The sequence below is a fragment of the Rhinopithecus bieti genome, unplaced genomic scaffold (assembly GCF_001698545.2).
Source record: "Rhinopithecus bieti isolate Rb0 unplaced genomic scaffold, ASM169854v2 scaffold_1380, whole genome shotgun sequence".
Lineage (NCBI taxonomy): Eukaryota > Metazoa > Chordata > Mammalia > Primates > Cercopithecidae > Rhinopithecus > Rhinopithecus bieti.
The window spans coordinates 250,131-265,689 of NW_016803492.1; positions in this window are offsets into that span (position 1 = coordinate 250,131).

Here is a 15,559-nt window from a genome sequence, read left to right on the forward strand (position 1 = left end):
CTCTGATTAATGTCCAAGCAGGATCATCTGCAAATGCTGTTTCGGTTTATGATTCTCCCTCTCAAAGGCCACAGGTTACTTATCCTCAAAACGTATTGTTCTTTTAGATTGTTCCATGTTAACATAATTCATTAATTAAAATATTTAAAAATGTTAGAAAAGGGCTTTTCCATTCTTTATAGCTATTTCAGTGATGTGAATATAATCTTCAAGATTTCCTTTTGTTCATTTACTCAATATATATGTAACAAATACCTTCTAAATAGAGTGCTTTGTAATGGGTATAAGGTCATTAACTCCCTACCCTCAGGGAATTTACAGTCCACTGAAAGGATAGATATTAAATCAATATATCATTTCCAACTGTTGTGCTACAGAAGAAAAAGTAGTGCTACAAAAAAGAATAGCAAGGGATACTTTCAGTTAGATTGCAAGATCAGGGAAGGCCTCCCCATCTATCCCTGCACCCACCTACCCATCCATCCATTCATTTGTCCATTCATCCACCATTCATTCATCTATCTGCCCACCTACCCATGCATCCATCCATCCATCCATCTACAATCCATCCACCCACCCATCTATCTGTCCATTTATTCATTATCCACCCACCCATTCATCCATATATCATCCATCCATTCATCCATCCACCTACCCACCCATCCATCTATCTACCCATTCATCCATCATCCATTCACCATCCACCTACCCACTCACCCATTTATCCACCCACCATCTGTCCACTCATTCATCCATCCATCCATCTACCATCTATTCATTCACCCATTTATCTACCCACCTATTCATCCTTCATCCATCATCCACCCATCATCTATCCATCCACCATCCACCCATCTACACACCCATCCCTCTATCTGGTCACCATCCACCCATCCACCCATCCATCCACCCACCCATGCATTCTTCAATAGATATTTCTTAGATGCTTTTCTAAAAATGTGACATTTAAGCCAAGCTCTGGAGGATGAGTAGAAGACAGCCAGAAAAGTAAGTAGATCAACTGGAGAAGAGAAAATACTTATGAAAAGAGTGTGGCACAATGAGTATGGCACATTGAAGGGACTGAGAAGGCTCATTGAGCAAAGGAGAGGATCTTGGTGAGAGATGATGGTACGGAGGAAGGCAGGGACCAGGGCCTGTTTGTGATCTTACTCTAAGAGTTCAGTAAGAAGCAGTGACTATTTAATTACCCTCCCATAGCTGAGGTGGGGCAGAGAAAGCAAAAGAGGCAGAAGTGTAATATTAGAAAATATGAAAATGTTGTTAAATTCTAGCCCCTCTCTATTGGTTCTGATACATATCCTGAAGCAAGATGTGACCCCTCTGTGATAGAACAGTGTTTATTTTTATTTTTTATTTATTTATTTTTTTGAGACGGAGTCTCACTCTGTCGCCCAGGCTGGAGTGCAGTGGCTGGATCTCAGCTCACTACGAGCTCCGCCTCCCAGGTTCACGCCATTCTCCTGCCTCGGCCTCCTGAGTAGCTGGGACTACAGGCGCCCGCCACCTCACCCGGCTAGTTTTTTGTATTTTTTAGTAGAGACGGGGTTTCACTGTGTTAACCAGGATGGTCTCGATCTCCTGACCTCGTGATCCACCCGTCTCGGCCTCACAAAGTGCTGGGATTACAGGCTTGAGCCGCCGCGCCCGGCCAACAGTGTTTATTTTTAAACTTGAGAAATCCAGGAATAACTTTTGAAAGAAAACAAAAATGTGTCCAGACCTTTCTCCCGTGGTGGATTAAATTTTATTATTTTATTTAAACTTACAATCATTGTATATGTGTACTTCAATACATAAAATATAAGATATACCTCTGTATGCTTACAGTTTATTTAGAACATAAAGCTAACATAATTGAAAACAAATAATATCAAAGTTAACAACCTGAATTTAATGTGACAGATGATGTTTTTCATTTTAAAATGTTATGGTACTACCCATGGAGCCACACTCCTAATTTCAGCCCATGTGTCTTGCTAGATGCTGTTCAGGACTCTGCTTTGCTATCTAGTAGGAAGCCTTTCTTTGTACAGTGTACCATTTGGCTATTGCTCGGTGGAGATGCATCAATTATGTATTAGGTCTGCTTTTCTTCTCATTAGTCAGAATCAATTAAAATAGAAGGACTTAGTGCCAAAGTCAGCCTAAACATAAACATAAAATCAGCCTCTGAAATCAAGTAACAGCCCATGGAGATGAAAAATCTGGAGAGAATCAGCAGACCCCTTAGGATACATGGGTGAACTCCCATGGGTATGTGGACTTCTGCTTGGAATCCTAAGAGTGGATTATTCCTAAAGGAAAAACAAAAAGGAAACGATTTCTTCTCACATAGATCCATAGGGACAGGATAAATTATACCTTTTAATAGCCTAAAAAGGGATCATTAGACCCCAGCGTTTGGTATGGTCAAGATCAGGTGGTCATTAAGATCTGAGACTAAGGAGAGACCAACTTGGGTGAGATCACACGTCCCTGTGATTCCTGCTTATGGTATCTAGGACAGACAGGATTAGAAAAAGGCGACTGAGAGGTCTTTGCCTCCTTGGCCATGTGGCTGAAAAAGGCGTAGAGAACTAGGCTCCAAAGTCAAGTCCACAAACTGATCCACTGGGGTGTGGGAAGAAAATGTAAGAGCCCTGGAAAACCTGAGCCCTGTTCTCAGGCACATAAAGAACAGCTCACAAGGAAGTTTGAGTAAAAGCCTTCTAAAACTGAGAGCTCCAAAACACTTTGTATAACTTGCCAAATGCAAAGAGCAGCCAATAAGAGAAATGTACATTTCATGACACAGCAGAAAGTGGTGTAGCCTCCATTTGTAAGCTGATCAGGTTAATATATTTGAAATATCAGCTTAAGCTAGTTTCACTGTTTTCACAAGTCTTCTCATCATTCAACAATGTTGATTACTTCAGGAGCAGAAGAGGTCAAATTACAAAGGGTGTAAACTTGAAACTTTCAACTTGCAAATGGATTTTAACTTTGGAAGAAATGATGTGCAAGAGATCAAGGCTAATATTTGTAAGATTCAGGTTTTGTTGAAAGGAGGAAAAAATGATTATGGGGTTCCCAAAAGTTATCAATTGGAGAATTGAATACAGGATTTTAACTGTGAAACATAGATGAGAGAGGATGTAGGACATGGTATCGGAGCATTTTGGAGACATCTTCAAGAGGGAGTGGGGATAGAAGTTTCCAGATTTGATTATCTGAGGGCACAAGTGTCTCAAATGAGACTTCCTCCCAGATGTCTTAGGAGAAGCTATGGCAGCAGCCTCATCAAATATTCAGAACCAACTCAGGACAGCCACTGTAGAGGGGTTGGTTTTGGGTATTTAGGCAGAGCCTGAGATAGGCCTGTAGTGGACCTTGTAGTGCTGCCCAGACACACTTCTGGGATCCAGCATTCAATCGCTCTGTTGATGTGAGTGTTGGCAGCTGATGCCTGTAACTAACTCCTTCTCCCAGAATTGCCCTTAGCCAAGGAGTGCCTCCTAGTGAGAGGTCATGCGAATTCGCTGGGGGCAGCCCACATCGAATAACTGATAGGCTGTAGGGGAGATAAAGGTCTGGCTCCCTTGCTTCAATTGGAACAACTCACAAAGGCTGTCCCAGCTCCAGTTCCCTGTACAGTCAGCTTTTTTTTGCAAGTGTGTGGCAGTTCTAACTTCTCTCTGCTCAACCTGGCTCCCTTCACTTCTATAGATGTTGTATGGAGAACTCTTGCCAATAAACCTTCTGTAAGCAAATCTCAAAGTCTGTTTCCTATGAAGCTGTAGCTACAACAAGCCTCTGTAGGTCTTCTGGGTCATGAGTTGAAGTTTGGAAGAAACTGGAGATGAGTTCTCCTGGCGTAACCTGGGTAAGAGTTGCAAGCTGGTGGGCTGCTGGTGGGTTTCTGTGGTATAGTGAGAGGTGAGGCTTTGGGTGTGCATCACAAAGGGACAGCCTGGATGGAAGACATGGTTGTATTTCACAGGATCAGTTAGAGCCAAGATTGAGTCAGCCTTAGGAAGGAGGAGTGGCCACCCACACGCTGACTGTGCTGGGAGGCTTGACCATGAGTGACCTCAGATATGAATCTTTCAGCAGATGCAGCAAGGCCAGAGGTCAAGTGCCAAAGATCCTGTTGGAAAAGACACTTCAGGGGAGGCCAGTGAGTACCAGAGGATGTTTCTTAAACCAGATGCCCTTCCCTTGAGGCAAGCCACCTGAAAACTAGATCCTTTCTCCACCCTTCCTCCCACCACCAGAGGACAGAGAAGGGTGACTGAATATTTACCCCCGAAAGGATTATATTATACTAGAGGTAGCTAAGTTTCCCTGAAAGGGACAAAATGAAGTGTTTTTCCATGCTTCATTTTTGTGACATTTAAGCCAAGCTCTGGAGGATGAGTAGGAGACAGCCAGAAAAGCTACTTTTTTCTACAGACAGCTAATTTTTTCTACAAAAAAGTAGAAATGGGTCTTTAGAATTACTAATTTTGGTCCTAGAGAAATAAGATGGCTTCATTTGTACACATCTGTGATGTAATTGTGCAGAAATATGCAACTGAAAAGAGAGAAGAAAGTAAAAAACACATCAGTGCAGATAAGCCATATATGTGATATATATATTTATTTATTCTAAGATTATATATTTACATATTATTTTATTTATATATATATATAAAAAATCACTTTCTTGGCACTAAGAACCAGGTCCTCTTTGAAGGCTTTTATTTAAATAATTCTGTAGTTTATGGACTTCTCAGATGAAAATTAGCCGAGCTTTCAGCTGATAGTGCACTTTAAATAATACCCTGAATATTCAAAAGGTATTTCCCCGGCAGACAGCCAGAAACATCGGAATCTGGAGCACAACTCCTGTGTATTGTCATTTTAAGACTGAACGGACAGGTTGAACATGAACTACAATGGATCCAAAGGAAACTTGTTAGAGGGAGGTTAAATGCCCCTGTACTAAAATGTAAACAAGGCTCTTGTTCTCAGCCTTTTAATTTTTCTAACTGCTTTTACAGAGATTTCTTTGATTTAATTCTCACAACAAGCCTAGAAGGTGGCTACGCTTATGACCTTAATTTTACAGAGGAAATGGAGTCTTCAAGCACTTCCACACCTGGCTTGTGGCCAAGCAGGGCTCTACACCCACAGCCCATGCTCATCACCTCTGCAACCTGCTGCCTCCGCTATACTGTTCTGCTTCTGTGTACATTTCAAACCAAATTTGCAGAAGAGCACAAGGAATCTGAACAGTCATTTTAGCTTTGCTAAAATGTCACATGCGTATGATGAACTAGGTGCATACAAACACGGAGGGGTTATAAGCTATGGTAGAAGATTTTACCAATTGGTAATGAGTATGGATTAGTGGTTAAGTCAAAATCACTCTCATTTGTTGTTTTTCTTTCTTTCTTTCCTTTCTACAACCTCAAAAAGCAGGGAGAATCCCTCTCAGTTGGTGCATCATGTAATGCATGTTGTAATTAGTTATTTTTGTATCTAAGTCCTTCATTTAGAAAACCTGTATATAGTTACTTCCCAGGAGCCGTCACCTGTGCCTTGTATCTTTTTTTTTTTTTTTTTTTGAGACGGAGTCTCGCTCTGTCACCCAGGCTGGAGTGCTGTGGCCGGATCTCAGCTCACTGCAAGCTCCACCTCCTGGGTTCACGCCATTCTCCTGCCTCAGCCTCGCGGATAGCTGGGACTACAGGCGCCCGCCACCTCGCCCGGCGTAGTTTTTTTTTTTTTTTGTAGTTTTTTTTTTTTTTTTTTTTTTAGTAGAGACGGGGTTTCACCGTGTTAAGCCAGGATGGTCCTCGATCTCCTGCCTCGTGATCCGCCCGTCTTGGCCTCCAAGTGCTGGGGATTTACAGGCTTGAGCATCGCGCCGAGACCCAGCATCTTTTACTCCTTAATTGGAGTTTTGGTGTCTTGTCATTTAGTTTATTTCATGTCACAAAAGAGGAGTGTCTTAGGAAGAGTGGAGAGACTGAGCTCACACCATGGGCCAAGTAGAAAATCTTGGACCACTCCCAACCTTAACACTTGTGTTGGTGAAAAAAGCCAACATTTTGCCAAATTTTAAGCTGTGCTTATCAGGTAAGTTGTTTTTTTCCACTCCCCCCCCCCGCCACCCCGGGGCGCCCTTATCCATCTTTTCTTTGCTTAACAAGGTTACCACCAATAGCTGTTTATGGTACTAGTGGGATGCTAACAGTACACATTTAAAATGTAGGTCAACAGATTTTGAAGCTTTTGATGACATACCGCAGATAGATTTGGAAATGCCTAAGAACTTCTCATTTTAACTTTCCTCTTGATAGAATCTATTTGTATCACTGGTTTTAGTCTTGTAGACTTGGAGGGAGTGGTGAAAGATGAACAGGCAGGGCTCAGCCACAAGGGGAGAAAAACGTCATCCACCCCCCAGAATAGCAACAGCAATAAATATGGTCATGTCGCTCTTCTGCTGAGGCTAAAACGACAGACAGGATCACATTTATGGCACCCAGCAGGCCCACTGGCTACAAGGGGTGGCTCAGGGCTTTGGAAGGAATGTGTACAAAAGTTGGTGCTGATTTCAGAGCTGTGACTTAGCACAGAAAGAAACAGGGCATAGGGTCTAGACCCCAACTCAGAGCTAGAAGGGACTTGGCACCCTCTTGGCCACAGGGGAGGACATTCTAAATCAGCTTTCAGGACAGCTGGCTCAGGGCTCTTGAGAGCAGAGCTGAGAACTTCTCTGCATGTCTGCCTGAGAACTTGCTGTTGTCTGCAGCTGCCACAGCCATCAAGGCACAGGCGTAATCAGGAAGGTAAAAAAGAGGGCTCTCATTGGTCATCAGTTATTTAAAGAGGGTCCATCAGATTTCAGTGACTTCTTTGCACAGAATCAGCACTTTTGCTCTGGGAAGTCTAACAGGAAGGAACATCTCCCTTACCTCAAAACTCATCAAGGCTTCCCTTCCAGACCAAGCAGCTGGGTTCTAGCCATTTCAGACTCTAGATGCCTCATCTTCATCTCTCTATTTTCATATATATTCCAATTTCATATACTATATGGCCATATCTCTGGGGAGTTGTGGTTTTACCATCGTCTTTTGCCACTTGAAACTGGCAGGATGGGGCTTATGCATTTTCATAAGTTGCATACAGCAGGAGTCTCTCAGGCCGAATTGTTTTCAAGCTAACATATGTAGCTGGTTCTTCCCGTGTGCTTTGGAAACCAAAGCATCACCTGGATTTGACCAGTTTCCCTTTTTTTGTTAAACTTCCTTGCTCTAAAATGATGCAATTTCATAAAGCCAAGCTTTTCCTCTCTGCAATCTTTGCGGTTCACTGACTTCTCCAACCTGTCCCCACAGGGAGTCCCTGGAAGCAGGTTCACTTTGGCCATACCACCCCTTTCTCTCATAGAGCTTTAGTAACCACAGACTCAACTCCATGCTTTCATTTGTTTCAGTTACATACTGAGGATTTAAATTGATCTTTTCTCTGTGGATTGCAATATTACTTTTATTTGAAAAATATAGTACTTAAGAAATGAAAGCCAATGTTGTTTTACACTTTGGTGTCTCTGTAAAATTCAGCACTATATTCTATTATCACTGATATCTTATGCTTCTTTAGGATCTTATTAAGACAAACAAGATAAAATGAAGTATGTTTTTATAGTACTGTAATCACTCTCATGTTTGTGCTCTCACTGTCCTTGGTAATGAGTGGTTAAGAAAAAAAAAAAAATCATGCCAGTGTGTTGAAGCTGGTGCCAAAGGAGCATAAATGATTATTGCTGCTTAGGGTCTGCTGCTGCCCAGAACTTTAACTTGCCCTATTGATACCATCAGAAAGCAAAACCTTACTTAGAGAAACCTTTGCAACATTAGCATTTTCTTTCTTTAAAGCTTATGTCTCTGAGTTTTTATGCTGTGTTTCTCATGTAGCCAGAGACTATGCAGACATAAATTAACTTTTCTATATGTTATTTAGTGACAAAAGAACACAACAGCAAGGACGTTTGAAAATAAATACCAATGTATTCTCAAATGCTCTTAATTTGAATGGCAAAGCTATGTTTCAAATGATCTTAAATCTCTGGAAAGATTCCTTTAAATGTGAAAAGAGAATGATAAAATAAGATGTCCAGGAAGACTACTTGGATCATTTATTGGGAAATAGCAAGAAAAAGGCACTCTCCACTGAGAGGATAGTTAAAATGTACACAAACATATTTTAAATTAATAAGAAAGCACTTAACTTTAGGAAATATATAAAAGCTGCAATTTCAACCTAAGCATTAAGTATCCTCTTTGCAATGTGCGTTTCTAAGATTGTGTCTAACATATCCTACAGGCTTTTATAGTTGCATTTATAAATATACCTCTTAATTATTCTTAATAAGACAAATGTTTGTGATATTATTAGTTTTATTCAAATATTAGACAGTGGGAAGTGCCTCCTTTTTTTCTCCTAGATTTTTCTTACCTTCATATTATAAGTGATTTTTGCAGAATATTAATATAACCATTGAAATGTTCTTTTAATGATTTTCAGCAGGCATAGCATGAAGTCAAGAAATGAATCTGTGGATATATGTGTAGTATCTAAGGATTTTTATTATTTGTTATTTCCTTCTTGATAAACTGTAATTTCCAGCTAGTAGTGATTATTTCACATGTATTTTTGAAGTGTAAGTACCTAAAATTCATTGTAAACCATTAGAGAGAATTGCCAAAAATGAAGTTACAAAGTGCAGTCAATCTAGCAGGATACACTGGAGAACATATTATTAGCTGACATTTACCCAGAGTATTAAAAAACCAGTTATTTTTACCATTCTGTCATTATTATCTATTATACTTCTTATGTGCCATGTGCTAAAATTGTGTTAAATAGTTAACATGTTAAAAATTACAATGAATCCTCAAAATATCCCAATAATGGTGGTATAATTACTTTACCTGGATTGTAGATGAGGAAGCTGTGCCCATGATCACATAGCTGGTGAGCAGTGAAGCCAGGATTTGAATCCAGTTCTGGCTTTAGAATTTGAGCTCTTAACAACAACTCCATATTCTGGAGTGAAGGGTAATGCTATGTTACAGTGGAGAAATTGCATTTCTCCTAGAAATCTAGGAGAAAAAAAGGAGGTACTTCCCACTGTCATCTAATATTTGAATAAAATTTCGTCATGCACTGGGAAGATTCCATGACCCAACCAATGTGTCCAAAAGCCAAGAAACTGAACTGAAGTCAGGCTGTGTTGCCAGTAGGCAAAGAGAGGGCTCTAGAGTTGGTCCTGCATACAAGCTGAGGCAAGTGGTAGGCCACACCGAGGCTGTGGGACAGGGTTAGAGTGTACAGTGAGTTTGCAGCTAGAAGAATTGGGTTTTAGTTCCAGCTCTACTGGTTATTAGTGAGGTAGTGAACTTCACACCTCAGTGCTAATGTCTTATTTCTACTGGAAGGGCTGTTGGAAAAATCAAATGAATACTGTTTACAAAGGCACTTTGTAAGCTTTTAGAAGGAAATTAGATATTATTAGAGCATATATAATAATAATTATATTATTATTAAAAGTCGGTTTACTTTTAGCAGGATATTCTCTCTACACTATTTCTCCCAGTTTTTTTTCTATGAACTCAAAACAATCTTGGGCAAAAATTTCCTAAGGGAGAACAATTAGTGACTTAAGGAATAGGTGATATTTGTATGTAGGACTAGTGAAATCGAGCTGATGACTGTGGTTGTGCCTCATATAGTAAGGCCAGATCATGTAGTGGTAAGAACACAATCCCTGGACCAGACTGATGGGTTTAATTCCTCATTTTGATATGAACAGTGTGAGTTCAGGAAAATTTTTGTTCCTCAGTATCCTCATCAGTAAAACAGGGATGATATTTCTCCCTGCTTTGAGGGATTTGCAAGTGTTAAGTACAATATACATATAAAGCCCTTAAGACATTTCCTGGCACACAGAAAACACTCCAAGAAGTATTAGCAACCAAGTGGTGCAAATGCATCTTTGGTCTATATTCGTGTACTTATTCTGAATATGTACACCGTTCATCACAGAAGAGGTGGATGAAAGAGCATAGATAATGTCAAATCTTTTTCACAAGAAAAGTGAATTTTCACTTAAAGTGAATTTCCTACTAAAAGAATTTAGTGCATCATTAACATTATTAGCCATTCTTTGGGAAACTAGAATATTAAACTATTATAAGTCCATAGTAACCTCATAGCAAAGATGTCCTGACTTAATGAGTTGCACTTGTTATTAAATATGATTATTTGTTCTGGGATGCATTGAAAGACCAGAGAAAACATTTTAGAGTTTCAAAATCAAGTCTAGGCTGTTCTGAGGTTGTTGAGGCTTTTGCTTAGAAGCCCTCAGAGGGTAATCTATGGTTTTTGAGGGGAAGGTGGTGGAATCTTAGCACCTTGAACCTGGGCACTCTAACTGGTGGCTTGACACCATGAGGTTTTACAGACCATTTTGTGGAGGTTGTTTCAAGTTATTTAACCTTTTCTTTTAGACTCTCACTATTCTGCTCTGAAAATTTTACAGATGAGGGAAAACTAGGGATTGAGAATTGGGACAGTTCATCAATGATACACTAAATTGATAGTTTGTAAATTTTATCTGCATGAGAAAAACCTGGAGGGCTTGTTAAAACAGATTTCTAGGCTCCACCCCCAGAGTTTCTGATTCAGTAGAATATGCATTTCTAAGAAGTTAGGTAATGTTGCACTGCTTGTCAGGGGCCCATACTTTGTGAGCCACTGCAATAAATCAAATACAGTACTGGAGTCAAGTTGATTGGAACTCTAGTAAACTAGCCAGAACCATCACAGTTATTTATCAAATCCATGTACTTGATGAATCATCTTTTATCTTATTTAATTAGATAATATTTAGAATTTTATAGACACTTGAAATATCAGCTAACACGAATTGTTCACATTCAAGATAAAAATTCTCAAGAAAAAAATTTTAAAATAAGCACTCCCCTTTTTTTGGAAGGGGGGGCCACAGTGCTTCTTGGTCCCCAATGCATTGTTCCCAGCATATTGATCACAGAGCCCCTTTGACACAGTATACCTTTGTCATGGCACTGAACCTTTATCACTGAGCACCTGACCACAGTGTGCTGTGGTTCTAGTATGTCTTGGCCACACACAGTATGCTTGCTTTCTTAAGCCTGTGTCTATGTGGGTGAACACCCCTCCCCCACCCTTTATTCTTATGTGTATTCCAATTAAAAATCTTATGTAATTCACATGGATCAGATTACTGGCATAGGTCAAGGCTGAGCAGACAGTAGTTTCTGGGTGTTTATTAATAGTATTAACATTGCTACTGTCAGGAGAAAGTGAAGACAATTCTATTTTTTTCTACAGGTATAAAAGATCTTTTTTTAATGACTGAGCGTGGTGGCTCCCGCCTGTAATCCCAGCACTTTGGGAGACGGAGGTGGGTGGATCATGAGGTCAGGAGTTCAAGACTAGCCTGGCCAACATGGTAAACCCCGTCTCTACTAAAATTACAAAAATTAGCCGGGCCGAGTGGGACACACCTGTAATCCCAGCTAGTCGGGAGGCTGAGGCAGGAGAATTGCTTGAACCCAGGAGGCGCAGGTTGCAGTGAGCCGAGATCACACCGTTGCACTCCAGCTCTGGGCGACAGAGCAAGACTCTATCTCAAAAAAAAAAAAAAAAAAATCTTTTTTAATGTTGGAAAATTTGGTTTTGAACTAGCTTAATTAGATAAATATATTCTCTGGAGAGTATCACCATTTCTGGTTTCTAACTTGTCAAGAAAGAAAAATAGCAGGCGATTGGTTATTCTTAAAAACAGAGAGACCTCTTGTGGCCATTCATAAAAGTACCTGAAAAAAACAAATCCAGAGTATTCTAATTTGTCAGGTTTCTCTAGCTTAGTTGTCATTCTTCTTCTTCTTTTTTTTTAATATAGGAATTACCTAATACCTGTCAAAATATATATGATAAGTCAGTAATAGGATTTTTACATAACAGTAACTTACATAAATGTATACACACCTCAGCCGTAACAGTACTATAGGATAAAGTAAAACTTTATTGAAGCATAAAGCAAAAACATAGAATAAATTGCACAAAACATAAGTGTCTAGCTTGAAGAATTTTCCTAAACTGGATATTTCTGTATAGCCAGCATATCTGGTAGATTTTTAATCATAGTTTTATAGGTAAGATGACTCAGGCTCTGAAGTTATGTGATTCATTGTTTTATAACATCAATCAAATTCATGTGAACTTCCTTCACTCAGAAATAGGCAAAATGAAGAAAGAACTTGAAATAAATGTTAACATAAAAGTCAGTTTACAGAGCCATGATCTATAATCTAGATTTATAAATATGAAAATTTATCAAATGAAGTTACTTTTACACATATAATTTCTAGAGCAGTAGACTATTAGGTCACAATTTATTATTATTGTATTTGTTATTTGTTGTTGGTAGTGGTTACCTGCTATTTTTCTCCATTAATTAATAAGCAGTTTGGGTTCATCTTTTATGTACCAAGCACTTTCTGGGTTCCTGGTGACACTAAAATGAATAATATTGGATCTTTGCCCTTCAGAGGCTCAGAGTCTGATGCACCAGAAAGACACATAGACAGTAGTTTAATAATACAGCAGTTTGACAAGGACTCTAACGGAACAGTATCCGTCTGCATGGACTCATTTTCAATAAGGTGGCTGTATTTTTCTCCAAAGTCCACCTCAGGCTGGTTAAAACTTGCAAGTCCACAATTTTCTCTCTTTGGTTTAAGGCTAGCATAGTGTAGTAGAAGCTAATACTTGACTAGTAATCAGAAAATGTGTGTCTGAGATGTAGTTCTGTCACTGGCTCCAGGATTTTGGACTAGTCTTTCACTTACTAAACCTCATTTCTTCAGCTATAACTATAGTGGAAGCTCTTCTAACTTAGGGATAGTAGCTACCTCACAGGCTATCATGAAGATCAAATGAGATTATAAGAAAACTGTTTGTGATCTTTAGATGCAGACGTTCTACTTTATACCTTTTGTTTATAAAGTCTTAATATTGAACATCAGTGCAGTCATCAGTTCATTCAGTGTTTACTAGTTCATGATTTTGCTGCTGGGAAGATGTGCTAGAGGAAGTGCTCAGTGTTTGATAGTGGGCAGATTGACCTGTGCATATCCATGTTCTTCCTAAGGATAGTGAAGAGGATGAAAAGATAATAAGCATAGTGGGTGTCTCGGAAATGGAGAAGGAAGCAAAAGCTGATTAGGAAAGGAAAAGGTACTGAAAACAAATTAGTATGCAAATTTACTCATTCACAAATTTACGCAGGGTTCTCTTTCTCCTCATCAAAACAATTTATTAAATACTAAATAAGATACATTAAATGGTATACTAGTAAATATTTGACAACCAACTTTCTGGGAAAAAGTTAAACATGATAGCATTTTCTGATTTCTGTAAAAAGTTCTACCATGGCCAATTTCAAGTCACTAACATGACATCACTGAACAGAGAGGAAGAGATATGCAAGTAGCACATCCTTATATACTATTTCCTTTGTATGGATATGATAGACACAAACTCAGGAGTATAGATAATAATACACATAATTAGGATGTGATGAGTTTTAAGTATTTGTTAGCTTTATTTTAAAAATTAATTAATTAATTATTCACCATGTTAGCCAGGATGGTCTCGATCTCCTGACCTATGATTCGCCTGCCTCGGCCTCCCAAAGTGCTGGGATTACAGGTGTGAGCCACCGCGCCTGGCAAAAATAATTCATTTAAATGCAACTCAGTTTGATTTAATTTTGACAAATAGCTGAGTTGAACATCCACTTTGCAAATTCCTGAAAATTTAACAATCAGCTATCATGAGCCAGTGGGGACACCCCCCTGGATATATTGGTAATTGCATTAGTATGGTACTAGTTATGGTAAAGATTATCACCGCTTCTGGGAAGCTTATCTGTGTTAGGTGCCTTTCTCTATATTCCTACTATAACTTTCTAGATTTCACAGCAAGTACCATCCCATGTTGGGATCTCATTTCTCTGCCTTCACACTTGATTTCCTTAAGGCTAGTGACTGTGACTGACTTTGAACTCTGTATCTTCTCTATCTAGCACTTAGGGCTCAACAAGTGTATATTGAAAAAAAATTTACCTGGACCTGGCTCCTGTCCTCAAGCAACCTACAATAATCATATCTATGATCTACAAAATCTCATAGATACAGAATACACAGTGTAGTAGAAGCTCTGAATAAACATGTGAATGGATAATAAGGTTTTTATATTACCAACAGTGGCTTTTATTGGGATGGGAAAAAAAATGATTATAGATCATTGGAAGTAGATGTAGCAGTTCTTCTATTGTGAGACAACAAACAAACACATTTTTCCTTATGTCATCTATTTAATGATACTATTTTAGTGTTCACACCTTTAACAGTTAAAGGCAACACACATTCATTATAGAACAATTAGACTATGCAGAAGCATAAAGAAATAAAAGCCACCTATATTTTACAAAGTTGATGTATTAGTGAGGATAGGTTAAGACAGTAGCATCCAGAAAGCACCAAATAATGGTGCCTTGCACAAGATCCTTTGTTCCCTTTTCAAGTAAAAGTTTGGAGGTTTGCAGACTAAAGTTGGTGTGGGTTCTGCTCCTCAGGGTCTTCAGAAGGTCAATTTTCCCCAAGCTCATGGCCCAGCTGTTCCTAGGGCGTGGCTCCATTCTTCATGGTCCAGGTCAGAATCCATTCTCTCTGAAGTAGCATGGAGGATGGGATGAACAAGAGGCACAGGGCTGATTGTCTCTTTAAGAAAGATTCCCAGAACTTGCCCTGTGGCACATCCATGACCTTCCCCTTGTTAGAAGATAGCCAGGAGACCATGTTTTGCTGCAATAGAGCCTGGGAAATACAGTCTTTATTCTCAGCAGTCATGTGCTCAGCTAAAATTTCTATTACCATGGAAGAAGGGGAAAATAGGTAGGATCAACTGTCAGAATTTGTCACAATTATTTCCTTAAATTGCAAATAGAGGAATTGCTAGGTTAGAAGTTATGCCCATTTTCAAGATTCTTGAAGCATATTGATATATTTGCCTGCAGAAGTTCTGTGCATGTTTACACTCCCAATGAGATCTATGATTACTTTGTACTAAACACCAAGTAATCAAGCCATTCAGTGTTTCTTCTATGGCTTTGCTGTGGGCAGGATGTGATGGAGAAAGTGTTCAGTGTTTGAGGGACCAGGGCTTTATTGTCAGGACTTTTTCAGCTGCAGGTGACAAATGGCTTATCATGAGTATTGGAATTTATTCAAATATTTAGAATGATTTAGTATTAACGGTGCAAAAGTAAGTGCGGTGTTTGCTACTGAAAGTAATGGAATAGAAAACTAGGAATCTGAAGGTGGATAATTAAAAAATGAAGTTCTGAAGAGGAATGGGAGAGGGGGATTATATGGGTAGTTTTAAAAATTTT